This window comes from Malaclemys terrapin, chromosome 10 (genome assembly GCF_027887155.1).
Source record: "Malaclemys terrapin pileata isolate rMalTer1 chromosome 10, rMalTer1.hap1, whole genome shotgun sequence".
Classification (NCBI taxonomy): domain Eukaryota; kingdom Metazoa; phylum Chordata; order Testudines; family Emydidae; genus Malaclemys; species Malaclemys terrapin.
The window spans coordinates 2,052,189-2,066,989 of record NC_071514.1 but is presented as its reverse complement, the minus strand read 5'-3'; the positions used below and the strand labels follow the sequence as shown (position 1 = coordinate 2,066,989).

The 14,801-nt window shown below is 42.4% G+C and overlaps 1 protein-coding gene across 1 annotated transcript in view; it reads right to left on the bottom strand.

The window, feature by feature from the left end:
* CTDSPL2 (CTD small phosphatase like 2) overlaps positions 1 to 14,566 on the bottom strand; it is a 72,135-nt gene extending 57,569 nt beyond the window's left edge. The window contains exon 1 of the mRNA XM_054042357.1: positions 14,392 to 14,566. The gene's annotated coding sequence lies outside the window, so the exon portion shown is untranslated. The remainder of the gene's footprint in view (positions 1 to 14,391) is intronic.
* Between the last annotated feature and the right edge of the window lie 235 nt (positions 14,567 to 14,801).

The following is a 14,801-nucleotide window of genomic DNA, read 5'->3' as shown; positions in this document are numbered from 1 at the left end:
ACACCTCTACCCCGATATAACGTGACCCGATATAACATGAATTCGGATATAAGTGGTAAAGCAGTGCTCGGGGGGCAGGGCTGTGCACTCCGACGGATCAAAGCAAGTTCAATACAACGCGGTTTCACCTATAACGCGGTAAGACTTTTTGGCTATATCGGGGTAGAGGTGTACTCTTTAAACAACAAAAAACATCACAAGTTGCCATTGCTTTCTGTGCCCAAGTTTAAAAAGTTCCTCAGAAAGGAGGTGCTAGAGAACTATTAAATGTTACTATTATTAATTCTATACAACACAGACATATTCTCAAGAGCTAAAAATGTAAACAAACTGGTATTTTAGTGTGATGTGTAACTTGTGGGATTTTTTAGTTAACATTTTAGGATAGACCTGCAAAACTAATGGCTTCTCTACACTGGCATTTAAAACGCTGCAACTTTCTTGCTCAGGGTGTGAAAAAACACCCCCCCAAGGGCTGCAAGTTTCGGCGCTGTAACATGCCAGTACAGACAGTACACCAGCACTGGGAGCCTCGCACCCAGTGCTGGTAGCAATGCCCCTCGTGGTCATGGAGGTGTTTTTTTTACAGCACTGGGAGAGCTCTCGTTCAGCCCTGTGCCGCGACTACACAAGCCACGTTAAAGCGCTGCCAGTGTATTCAAGCCCTAAAAGATGCGAACAGTACTTATGTGGTTCTTGGATTTTTCAAATCCTTCACTGCTGTGGAGACAGGCCCCACTCCAGGACGGGGGTTGGGGGGGGGGGGAAAGAGATGGAATGCCTTGCTTCTATCATCAGCAACCACTCCAGCTGTTACTCCTGGGGGAATTCTGCACCAAACAAATAAAAATTCTGCACCAAAAAAATAAAAATTCTGCACACAACATTTTAATATTCTGCATATTTTATTTGTCAAAATAACACAATATAATCATGCTGGTTTCAATTATTAATTAGGTAATTTATTTAACTACAATATAATGGATGAAGAATTGGAGGGGGGAGCATTGGAGGAAATCCCCAAGCCCCCTTGCCTAATAGTAACGTAGCTAGGTTTGACCTTTTATTTCTAGTTACTAGTCAACAAATATATGCATCCATATGCACAGTGTTACATCATAGGCAACTGACGAACAAGTGAGGGCTGGGGAATCAAACTCATAATTTATATTGGCTACTGACCATCTCCAGAAAGATCAGTAGCAAACAGTTCATAGAGTACATTCTGATGAGAAATTTTTTCAGTCCAAAAATGTAGACCAGTTCTAATCACTAAAGCACCATAAGCATTTATAAGGCCATACTGTGCTTTACACCACTCTGGCCATGGAAAGGAGCTTTAAAGCTTTTACACCTGTTTTATGCTCCTGGGAGAATTCACAAAGACAATGGGAACAATTCACTAAGCAGGCAGGTTGCTACATTCTGCTCTGCCTGAGGGGACAGCCTGCGCCACACCTACCTCCTCAGACACACCCCGAAGGCCTGCCCCTCCATGCTGAGTGTGCCACAATAGTGAGCGAGAGGGACAGAGTGTCTCTCTCTCATGCACAACTGCCCACCCCTTCATACACATCCAGTGATGATTTACATCTCTACTGGCTGCTCCAGGCGCCCGAACCAACCTGCCTGTGCTGCCAGGGAGGGGTGCATGACTGCTCTTGCAGCTTCCTTTTGCTCCCCCATCAGAAGTCATTTTTCTGCAGCAAAGCAAAGAAATCTGCGGGGAACATGAATTCTGGGCATCCACAGTGATGCACAATTCCCCCAGGAGTAAGCAGCTGTTTAAGGAATAATGATGCCGGGCTCCAAAGGGATTCTAGTCTAGTCCTCCTTGACTATAAGGATGATTGCAGTGATGGAGTGATTTATATAAAAGTAAGAGATACAACTGTTTGGGGGAATCCTGTGGATTCTAATAAGGTTGGGAATAATCCTTATCTTCCTTTCCCTTCACCCACAACAAAAAATAACCTTTATCATTTCATATTTTCAAGTTTCATCCAATTCATTATTTTTCATCCTTATACACAGTTGTATACAATATACTGATGTATATATATTCATATGGCAGTACAAAATTGTAGAGATAAAAGTGACCTGCAAGGATCAAAAATGGACTTGTATTCTTTATTGTTTATGACATTTAAAGGAGACCTTGCTGTTAGTGACTTGTGGGTTTGGCGGGGGGTTTCTGTGGGGGGGAAGGGTGAACTGGGGAGGCTTTCTGGGTTTTATATTAGAAATTCAGGTCTTCTCTAACATAGGAGACTTTATGGCAATTAGAAAGCTAGAGAAATTGTGACATCATAAAAAACAAGAGACCAAGAAGTGAGCATATAAAACGAAAGGATAGTCAGATTGTTTAATGTGCCAGATTTTTTTGTTCATTTTTGTTAACTATTAACTTCACTGCCTAACAAATACTTGGAACAACAGTCTTGCATCTGAAGAAGTGAGGTTCTTACCCACGAAAGCTTATGCTCCCAATACTACTGTTAGTCTCAAAAGTGCCACAGGACCCTCTGTTGCTTGGAACAAAAGGTAGTCATCACCTCTACCTCTTCAATTAAGGTGTGAGAGCTCACAATAAACATCTTTGGGAATTCTTAAAAAGCTCACCAACAAAACCAGGCAAGACCATTCTTGAAATTCCTAATATTTCTCATATAAATAAGGGAAACACCTCCTTTCACCCAAACTTTCAGGCTCTTCTTCACTACTCATCATGACTGAAGGAAAAAAAAAAAAAGCATAAGGGATTTTCTATAGGGGCCACTCAGGAAAATGAATCCAAATGATATTAAAGGTGTGAATTTAAATTTAAAGTATCCAAATGATATTAAAGGTGTGAATTTAAATTTAAAGTAGATGAACTGCTTTAAACATCTGTGTAGATACTCTTATTCAGAATTAAAGTGGCCTTAATTCAGTTTAGCTTAATTCAATTGAATTAATTCTGAATAAGAGTATGGTGTGTGGTCTAACTACCACTTTGAAAGTTAATTCAGATTAATTTTACTGAGGCTATGCCTGAATTGCCCTGCAGTTCGGACCATTGCAGGTGTGAATAACAAAACACATCAACGTGTTTAATGTTTTAATGTGAACTAGGAACCTTTTAGTTTGTGCATGCAGTGTCCAGACAGGGGAGTTACAGTGCAGTACTTTGGTGCACACTGCTGTTCACACCCCCATAGTCCAAACTGCAGGGCAGCATAGACAAGCCCTGCATGTAGGACAAGCCCACGTATACAAGTCCATAAATGTTAAATCAGTATTGAAGAATGTTAGACATTAGTTTCTAACTTCTTAGGTCCTGTATACAGTGGGCTTGGAACCAAAATTGGAAATAATGCTTGAACAAAGTCCAGCACAACTGACTTCTAACATATTTTAGTTGGCTTATATATATATATATAGAGAGAGAGAGAGAGAGAGAGAGAGATACCTATCTCATAGAACTGGAAGGGACCCTGAAAGGTCATTGAGTCCAGCCCCCTGCCTTCACTAGCAGGACCAAGTACTGATTTTACCCCAGATCCCTAAGTGGCCCCCTCAAGGATTGAACTCACAACCCTGGGTTTAGCAGGCCAATGCTCAAACCACTGAGCTATCCCTCCCCCTTGTGGATAAGTTAAGAAGGATGATTTTTTAAAAAGTGCATTCTAGCCTAGGTACAGTTTGTTTTAAACATTTAACACAATTTGTCCCAATTCAGAGTTACTGACAAAAAAACGTTAAGAAGCCATTTTAACTGTACTATGTTTTAATACTTTCTCCAACCTCTGTTCCTGGCCATAAGGCTCTCTCGTGGTGTAAGTGTCACAAATGTAGACCCTTTTTAGCAAGATAGTTACCCACCAACAGCAAGCTCAGAAATCCCAATTATTTATAAAAAAACAATACCCTTACATTCAAATACTTATAACTGATAACAGGTAGGCAGAGTAGCTGGTGGCATCAGAGACAACAATGGTAGAACACTCCAAAAAAACATGTTTTTAAAAGTCAGAGATTGTGGGAAAACAGATTGAAAAATGCATTAATCAATTCTGCAGAGCTTTGATTGAGACCTCATGCGCATTTTGAATATCAAATTAAGATGTCACTAATTCAGATGGAGTGTCCCGGTCAGACACTGTAGTTTTTAATTTGTACTCTGAATCTGAAAACAGGAAAATACCATTTCAGTTGTTCCACTTTGTGTTAAGGAAACGTGACATTGGGTGCAGAATCGTCAAAATCTTTTCCTACAACCTCCCAACTATTATTATTTCATTTTTAGTGTGGGAATTTCACAGAATGATCAAATCATCATGTGGAATAGTGCTTTCCTGATTGAAAGCAGCTACAGAAGCATGAGGCCAACTGGTTCTACACTATCTACACACCTTTTCTGCATACAAAAGTTGTACTACTTCAGCAGTTCTCAAACTTCATTGCACCGCGAACCCCTTCCGACAACAAAAATTACTACACGACCCCAAGAAGGGGGACCAACGCCTGAGCCTAAGCCCGAGCCCAAGCCCTGCTGCCCCAGCAGGGGTGGATGGGAGACTGAAACCAAAGTCTGAGGGCTTCATCCCCGAATGGGGGGACTGTAACCTGAACCCTGCCACTCAGGCCTGAAGCCGAAGTCTGAGCCCCACCGCCCAGGGCTGAACCTTTCAGGCTTCAGCTTCGCTCCTGGGCAGTGGGGCTCAGACTTTAGCTTCAGCCCTCGGCCTGAGCAAGTCTAAGGTCAGCCCTGGTTTTAATGGGGTCACGACCCACTTTGGGGTCCCAACCACAGTTTGAGAACCGCTGTACTAATTTAACTATACTGGTATAGTTAAAACAGTGCAACTGACAACAGCACAGATGCTGTTATACCAGTATAAAAGTGATTATACTGCTATAGCTATCTATACAGCAAGGTGAATAATCTATATCAGTCTAACTGTGTCCTTACTGGGGGCTGTACAGTATAATTATTTTGGTAAAAAAATAATCACACCTCTAATTGAAATAGTTATGCCAGTATAAGATCTGTGTGTAGCTGAGGCCAGTTTCAAATTGCCCCTACCACTGGAAAAGTGTGCATATGCAGGAGCACACTTTGTCACAACTCCAATTCTAATGTTGCTGTCACCTGAAACAAAAAGGAGAAGAAAGAAATATATGGAGAGAGAGGCTGCAAGAGCACTCCATTTGGAGTATCTTTTTAACTTCTAAAAATAGGGAACCATCTATGACAGACCTCTATTTCCTGATCTCAAGCCACTTTACCGTTTGAAACCCTACTTCATGCACTGGTCCAGGACACATTTATATCGGTTATTAATCTTTGAAGTTGAACATTATGGTATGTTTTTTTTAAAACCTAAGTGCAGTAAATCAACTGAATTTCCCTATCAAGCAGAAATACCTTCCCATAACTCCAACAGTTTGGTTAGCAGAATACCCCTAAACTCAAATAACTTTTTGACACTTATTTTAAACAATGGAATCATGTTTGCCACTTCCAAACTTACTGATCTTTTAAGAATGTCCACTAAAAATGTCAAGGTTCAAATAACTTCCTGGCTCACTTCCTTTAAAAATCATGGGCCCTGTCTTGATGGGCAAACAGGGTGTTTTTCAGTCATGTTTAAACTAAACCAGTTTTAAAAAGTATAATTGCTTTGTTTTGATTAGAGTTTTAAAAGGTGTTAACTAGACTGTTAGGTAATTCAATCTAATGTCACACCTTTAAATCTAGTCTAGACAAGGTCTGTAAATACATTTAACTTTTTAATAGCTATTTCTGTTATCTATGTATTACCTACTGTAACTTCCTGTCTGCTGTTTCCAGAAAATTGACTTACGGCCTCAGGCAGTCCTAATCCTTTTCCTCACAGAAGCAATGTAACTCTTTCACAACTATGCCTTTTTAATTATTCTGATAGAAGCTCTCATTTTCAAAATGTATAAATAAAGTGTGTGCCTATACATACAAGCACTACAAGCATGTGCACATTGCTCCAAACAGCCAGAATACCACAGTTTGGGCTGGTCCTTTAAGGGAGATGGGCCCAGCCCCCCCAGGTGATGGATTTGGGCTTGAGCCAGTGGTTGGGTCAGGTGACCAGATACCTCATCATAGCCCAAGGGCAGTCCTTCCTATAAAAAGGCTCCTGCTCGCCTCAGTGGTGAGGAGACAAAGGGCTAGAAAAGACTGAGCAGAGCTGTTATCTAGTCCACTGAGATATAAGGGTAAAGAGGAGAGAGAACTGGAAGGAATCCAGAGGGGAGCCAGGGAAGAAGCTCTCCCTACCAACCAGCAGGAAAGCTGGAGCTACCTGGAGAGAGGGGCAGGAGCAAAACCCTTCAGATGGAATGAAGTGGCAAAACAGATTACTAAACCAAGAGAAGAAGGCTGGGATATGCTAGTTTTAACTGTGTTTCATGTTAGTAAACCAGATTATCAAGAAGAGAATACTTCAAAACCACCAGCAGTAGCAGTTTATGGAAGGAGATCACTTCTGCTGCCTTCAGTGTTTGAACAATAGGTGAGGTAAGAATCTATTACACAGGGTAATGAAACAAATTTAGGACAGATTTTAAGAAATATTCAGCACCTGCAGCTATCATATAGTTCTATTGTAGACAAGAATTTACAAATGTGATATTAGACTGAGTAACCTACCTCAATCTAGCTAATGCTTTCTGAACTCAGTTTAAATCTAAGCAACTGAATTTTAGCAAATGGTTGTTAAAGCTTTAACTTGGTCAGCATAGCTTGCACTAGGAACAATTGCTTAGCCCTAACCTGATGGAGGTAACAGTCTTTTAGGCCTAATTTTGGTCTTGTGTATTTGCCTGCCTTCCTCTACTTGCATATTCTACAAAGTCCAAATATGTTATAGATCACCAGCTTGATCACTTGACAACTTCACACCTACCACAGAAAAGCAATAAATATTGGAACCTACCTATGAAGTAAAAGCAATCCTAAATTTATTTAGAAATTCCTATCATTCTTTTTTAAATTAATTTTATACCCCAGTTTTTGGGGTGAGATGGTTACCAGCAGCATGCATCCTGGGGCATCAAATTCTGCAAAGTGAAACTCACTGTTGACCTGAAAACTGCTTTTTTTTTTTTTTTTTTAACGAAATGAGGTGAAGGCTCCTTTAATCATGGGAGAGGCATCTCACTAAATAATTTTATACCTGCTTAAACTACATGAAGGCAAAATAAGTATTGCAAATTCAAAACTGGAAAAAAAAAACCCACTTAAGCTTGTAACAATACTTCAACAGAGTCCTGTGGCACCTTATAGACTAACAGAAGTATTGGAGCATAAGCTTTCGTGGGTGAATACCCACTTCGTCAGACCAATATTTCCTCACCTATGTTCCACATGATTATGGGGATACCTGGTAACAACTCCATAGTTAGTACGCACAGTAAAATGGGCTTAAAAGGAGGCATAAATTCTTGTTTACCTAAAAGCAGGCGGAAGAGCCGTGTGAAATTTCACAAAGAGTTAGTTTTTATGCTTTCTTTGTATCTTTTGCTTGATTTTAATAGGAAGTCTGAATGTGAGCTTTGGAAGAAATTTTCTATGGCAGTCCTACTTTTTCATAGTTGACCAACATTGTCTGTCTACACAACTTAGGCCAGGTCTACACTCAAACATTAGGTCAAGCTATGTAGGTGTCTCAAGAGTGTAAAAAAGTCACACCCTGAGTGACATAGTTAAATTGACCTAACCCCAGGTATAGACTGCCCTAGGTTAATGGACAATTTCTTCCATTGACCTAGCTACTGCCTCTCAGGGAGGTGGATTAACTAAGTCAATGGGAGATCCTCTCCCATTGCTCTTGTAAGGATACGTCTTCACTACCCGCCGTATTAGCGGGTAGCAATCGATTTATCCAGGATCGATCACTACCCGCCGTATTGGCGGGTAGCAATTGATTTATCCAGGATCGATATATCGCATCTCGTTAAGAAGCGATATAGCGATCCCCAAACGCGCTCACCGTCGACTCCGGAACTCCACCAGAGCGAGCAGCAATAGCGCAGTCGACGGGGGAGCCGCGGCCGTCGATCCCGCGCCATCTGGACCTACGTCTATTTGCGTAGCTGAAGTTGCATATCTTGGATCGATTCCACCTCCTCCCCCACCCAGTGTAGACCAGCCCTTAGTGTCTACGCTTAAATGCTACAGCTGGGCTACTGTAGCATTTCAAGTGTAGACAAGCCCTTAGACAGTGGATCCCGCTTAGATCTGCTGCAACACGTAGGGGGGTTTTTAAGCATTGTATTTAATGTTAGTTTTAGCAAGCCTGATTGATGGGGGCTAGGTTCTCATAAAACCAGCTCTGTCAGGAGCTACACTCATTAAATTTTCCCCTACAATAAAAGGAATCACATGAAGCTGCTGGTAGTGAGAATATTCTTCAGAACCAGCTATACTTCTGCATCACAGAGGTTTGTCCATAGATCTTAGTGCTTTATAAACTACGATAACTCATTTTACAGATCAGGGCACAGAGGTAGTGACTTGTTCAGGGTCTCACAGCTGGTCATTCGCAGAGCTGAGAATACACCAGTCTCCTGACACTCAATGGAGTTTCACTGGGCCATCCTATCTCCCTAAATCTCCTTCTCTAGACAACCAGGTAAAACCAAAGCCACTTACAATATTGTACACATGACTAAGGGCTTGTCTACACGGGACACTCAATAAAGCTAATCAGAATTAACTGAAAGTTTGAATTTAAAGTGGGTTAAAACTGTGAAGGTACAGTTTTTCAAAATTAAAGAGGTCTGTCTTCAGTTTATTTTAATTAATTTCCTAAACCAAATTAAGGTCACTTTAATTCTGAATAAGAGCATTCACATAGGGGTTTATGTGGTTTAAGTAATTCACTTTAAATTCATACCTTCAATTAATCTGGATATATCTTTTCTGAATGTCCCTGTGTAGGCAAACTCTAAGAAAGCCTAGGTTGAACTAATCCCTGAAACTGACTTTATGGAAACCACTTAACATAAAATGAAATATGACAACAACTGAACATCCACCAATGCCATTTTTTTAAGTGATCACAGTAGAGGATCCATGAAGTGTATGAATCTTCTCTTAATTTTTCAACTACTATTGAAAAATTAAGACCTTCTACCTGGAAATGTAAAACTGATACTAATAAATCCACTTTGTATTTTAAAGTAGTGGCAATATATACAGTTTAACACAACCATACATCAACTGATTTGCTTACAAATAGCTTGATCTATGAAAAGCAAAACTAAAAATATAATACAAATAAATACAACATTACTCGGCAACAGGCATTACATTTTAGCATATAATAACCTACAATATTAAGGATGCTTTACAGGGCTTGACATTTTGAATGCCAAAGGCAATGTGAACCAGAATTCTACTTTACTCACCTAGCTTCTTGGGAGAATATACCATTCCGCTGCCGAATCAGAGAAGGATTCTCCCAACTAAAAGTTCCATCCTTAATTATAACTAAGGGCTGGTCTACACGGCTACACTGGAGGGGGGCGGGGCGGAGAGAATCGATCTAGATGCGTCGCCTTCAGCTATGCTATTCTCATAGCTGAAGTTTCGTATCTTAGATAGATTTACCTTGGGTCCTCACGGTGCGGGATCGACGGCTGCGGCTCCCCCATCGACTCCGCTTCCGCCTCTCGCTCTGGTGGAGTTCCGGAGTTGACGGGGAGCGCGTGCAGGGATCAATTTATCGTGTCTAGACAAGACGCGATAAATCGATCCCCGATAGATCAATTACGACCCACTGATCCGACGGGAAGTGAAGACATACCCTTACTAAGAATTTGATTGGGAGAGTGTGAAATAGTAAAGAAAAGCTCCTTCTAATGACTGGTAATACAAAGTGCTACTACATGAAGGAACAGAATTTGATTCAGGCTTAGTCCTTCTCTTCCTGGGACAGTAAAAGCTGGGAGCATCAGTGTCTGATCCGTTCGTGCATCACAACAGGTCTTTGTCAACAGGAATGTTCCTAAGACAAAGTAAGGAATGGGAGTAGAATCAAGAGGGAAGAAAACTTGGCAGCCTGTCATAAAGCCTGAATTAAAGTCCTGTTCTGACATCAGTGCAGTCCATAAACTGTGAGATATTCACTGGCTGGTCAGGGGAGGCCAGGCTGAAATAGTAAGCACACCAGTTGGTAGCAAGGTGGATAGGGACCAGAAGTTCCAAGGATGAACAGACTGGAAGTTAGGGAAATAGCCAAAAAAATTCATGAGTACATGTTACTTCACTTCTGAAAGTTCCAGGTTGTCTTCCAATAACAAACAGTACACAATTCTGCCCCATCCAAACAACAAGAAACAGAAGTCTCTTAAATCTGTGTTTGAAAGAACTGTTCAATAGTCTAAAAATGGTAAAAAGCACTGCCCTGCAAAGGATATAGCTTCTGGACAGAATTTGGTCCTTCACTCAACATGGAGTCAAGAGCTAAAAGTTCTTTAGATTCAGAACACCTGTCCCTCTATGGGGAAGAAATCATTATCTTATACTTAAGAAACCTCTCCAGGCGACTCCTCGGAGTAGCTTTCGTTTGGCTCCAGAGGATGTTCTGACCAGTGGTCTTCAGCTAGAATGATGAAGGGTAACCGCTACATGGGGCTCTCAAGGATGGTAAAACAGAATAGACCAGAAAACTGTTTTAAACAGTCTATGTATATGGGCACAGCAGACAATTTGTCCGTGAATGTCGTAAACAATCCAAAGAAATCATTACCATCTGCTCATAAATACATTGTTAATAAATATATACTCAATTACTCTAAAAACTAAAATTTTAATGAAGCTAACATACATTTCAACTCTTCAACCTATTTATTTTGGGATTCTGTTCTCCCCCTCTTAAAAAATTCTGATTAAAAATAGTTACTATTCAAAATTAACTCTGAAATTTTGAGTCAAACAAACAGGAGCCAACAATTACATTTTTTGCTGTCACCCCATGTGTAAACTGTGCCTGTTACAGCCCTACTGCAGAGTCTCCTAACAGTGATTTATTTTATATATAAATAAATCATGCTTCATTACCTACCAGTTACAATAGGACAGGCCTCAGTCTCAATTTCAGTCTTAATTTTGTATTTCCTTGCTTTTATTAGTGACACAACCTTAATTCCACTAACTTGTGTCAAGAAAAGAAATAAGCACTTATATGAATCATGAAAAAGACTGCACTTGACAAACACAGTAAAATTAAGGGTGCTAAATAGCTGAAGAGTATAATGTAATTAAAAAGGAAACAAAGAACACCAGTCAGCTTGGCTATTCCGAAAATAAGCTTTGTCATTATGTCATTCTTGTGGTGAACAAAGTAAGACTTTTTTCACAGTAACTTGTTAGTGCCATCTTTTCCTTCAGCTTGAAATTTACACCCTATTGAAGTAAAGTTACCTTTAGGTTACTGAAATGCATGGACATTTACAAAATAATATCCTCAACTTCTATAATACCCTTAAACAAGAGTTTGTAAAGTTATTGGAGATCGTTAGGAGTACTTGTGGCACATTAGAGACTAACAAATGTATTTGACCATAAGCTTTCATGGGCTACAGCCCACTTCGTCAGATGCATCAATAAATGTGTTAGTCTCGAAGGTGCCACAAGTACTCCTGTTCTTTTTGCGGATACAGACTAACAGGGCTGCAACTCTGAAACTTTTACAAACAGTAAAACTCTGAAAACCTGTATGGGGCAGGAAAGGGAGATCTAAAGACAAATCCCTGAAATGCAGTAATATTTGAGGCAGTACATGCTAATGATTAGGAACTTTATTCTGTACCCCTGAAGTCAGTGGGAAGACAATCAAGTCTTGACCAGAATGCCACACAATACTTTAGGGAAGAAAGTGAAGAATGCTTTATGCAGTGTAAATATCCTGGCAGGAATAACAGAATTTAGAGAGGCAAAATGTAATTATTACCTGAATTTGAATTTGTCCAGAACCCTGGGGCACACAACCCTAATTCTTATGAAAAGTGCCATGATATCTTTAAAGTCTACAAATGGGCAAGACATATGTGCAAAACCAAAACTAAGTAAAATAAAATAGCTTCACCAAAATCATCATAACACTTCCTGGGACAAATAACATCTGAGAAAATATATTATCTAATATACCCATTAGACAGAAGTAAAAGTAGTGGTGTTCTCTAGTGCTTACAGCATGTAAGAATTAAGGTTCCAGGGTTTTATTTTTGCCACTGTCAAACATTCAATGTGTAACTTTGAGTAAGTCATAACCTCACTATGCCTCAGTTCAGCCATGTGTAAAACATGTACAATATAACTACCTTACCTCAGTGTGTTATGACACTTTAATAATAATAATAATAATAATAATAATACATAACATTTATATAGGTCTTAATCTTCACAGCCTTTCACAAACATTAACTAATTAATCCTCAACATCCCTGTGAGGTATTATTATTCCCATTTTATTGATGGGAAAAACCAGAAAAGAGGTTAAGTGACTTGCCTGAGGCAACAGAGCAATAATTAATTAATAAATATAAAGTGCTTTGAGATCCTCTCACAGACCACAGAACTATAAGAGTGAAAAGTACTCTGTCATCATCAAAAATGGAAAGAGCCAGGCATATTCGGCATAGTGATTCTCAGTATTAATTTAAAAATGAACCATAAATATATGTGAAGTTGTGAAACCAAATATTCTAATAAAACAGAATGAGACAGGTACTGAACTACATCCCCCAAAATCATCATTATGAAAGGGAACAAACACATCCAGCACTGCACTCTTTGGTATTATGATAAAAGGAGTGATAGCCAGTTCTGACATAGAGCCCACCAAAATTGTTGCAAAAATGACTATTGCACCCATTCTGTGATACAGTCCCAAGTATTATTGGAAAATGAGCAACAGGCAAACCCACTGCTGCACTCCCCAATATTATAGAAGTGAGCAACTGACACATTCAGTGTAGTAGTGCACTCCAATATTATGATACAACTCCACGAGGGGGGCATCTTATGCAGTGGTCCCCAATATTATCATAGTGAGTGAGACACATCCAGTGTGGCAGTCCCCCAATTAATTAATTATTGTAAAAGGCTACAAGGCAGTCCATCACTCCAATAATATTACTATAGTCACAATGACAGGAATATCCAGTGATGCTCTCCCCAATATTATTCCTATAACAGTCAGCAACAAGCACATCCAAGGTTATGTTCCCCATTATTATTACCACCAATAGACAGAGCAACAAGCATATCTGGCACTGTTCCCCCCACTCCTACTCTTGTTAGAGTCAAGGGTAGGCACATCTGGCACTGCGCTCCCCAATAGTACTCCACTACCCTGTTTCCCCGAAAATAAGACAGTGTCTTATATTAATTTTTGCTCCCAAAGATGCGCTAGGTCTTATTTTCAGGGGATGTCTTATTTTTCAGAAATGAAAAATGTCTTATTATCGGTGGATGCCTTATTATCGGGGAGGTCTTATTATCGGGGGGATGCCTTATATTACAACGAGAGGCAAAACTGTAAGTAGGCCTTATTTTCGGAGGATGTCTTATTTTCGGGGAAACAGGGTAAGAGTCAGTGACTGGCATGCACCGGCACTGTGTTCCCCAACATCATTAGTGAGTCCAGGACAGGCTCATCCCACGCTATTACTTTAAGAGTTAGCCCACAGCCATGTCCAGTGCTTCACTCCCCAATATAATTGCAACAAGAGTCAGCAACAGGCACGTCCTGGGTTGCACTCCCCACACTTCCCCGTGTGTGTGCGCGCGTGTGTGTGTGTGTAACAGGGACTCGGATGCAGCCAGGAGAGCAACGCCCCCTAAACAAACCCAACTTGAGATGCATACGAGCCAGCAGCAGCAGCAGCAGGGGGGTACCCCCCACCGGACACCCCACCAAATCAAAGCGTTACCCACCCCCCCACAATAACCAGGGGGCAGCCAGGAGATGGGGGGGCAGCTGGGATTCTAGGCGGAGCCGTCTCACCATAGGCCTAGGCCTAAAGGGGGCGGCTGGGGGGGTCCGGGGGGAGGTGACAGGCCCCCAGCCGCCTCCCCCAGCCCAGGCGGGCTCGGGGGGGAGGCTGGGGCCCCGCTCCGGAGGGGGGTTCGCTGAGTGGCCTCTGAGGGGGGTGGGGGAGGGCGAACAGGGAAGCGGTGTCTCCTCACACCCGGGGCCGAGGAGCCCCCGACGGGGAAGGGTTTACACGGGGGGAGCCCGCTCGTGAGGGAGGACAAGGCCCGGCGCGGGGCTCCTGCGGGGCCACTTTGGGAGGGAGCCCCCTTGGCTCCCCCCGATCCCGGGCGGGACCGCGCGCTGGCGGGGAGGGGGTGTCAGCTACCTGTGGGTGCGGGGTGCCGAGGAGGCGGGCCCCGGTATCCGGGGCCCCGGCGGCCAGGCCGGGCGGACGCCGCTGTGTTTACACCGCCGCCGGGGCTCCGCAGCCGCTCAGCAGCCAGTCGCCATTTCCCGCCTACCGACCTGCTACACCGCACGGAGGGACCCGGATGGGAGAGGGGCCGCCGCGCAGGCGCAGCCCTGCCGGGGGAGGGGGTCGGGACGGTGCCGGGGAGGAGCGGGGCCTCGCGCGGGGGACAGCGCCGAGGGGAGCGGGCTGGGGGCACCTCGCACGCGGGCGGCCGAGGGAGAGCGGCCAGCTCCGGGTGGGGCTGTCAGGGGGAGGTGGGGCTGGCCGGTGCGGGAGGTCACGCTGGGAAGGGGATTGTGGGGCGCCCCACAGGTGGGGGCTGT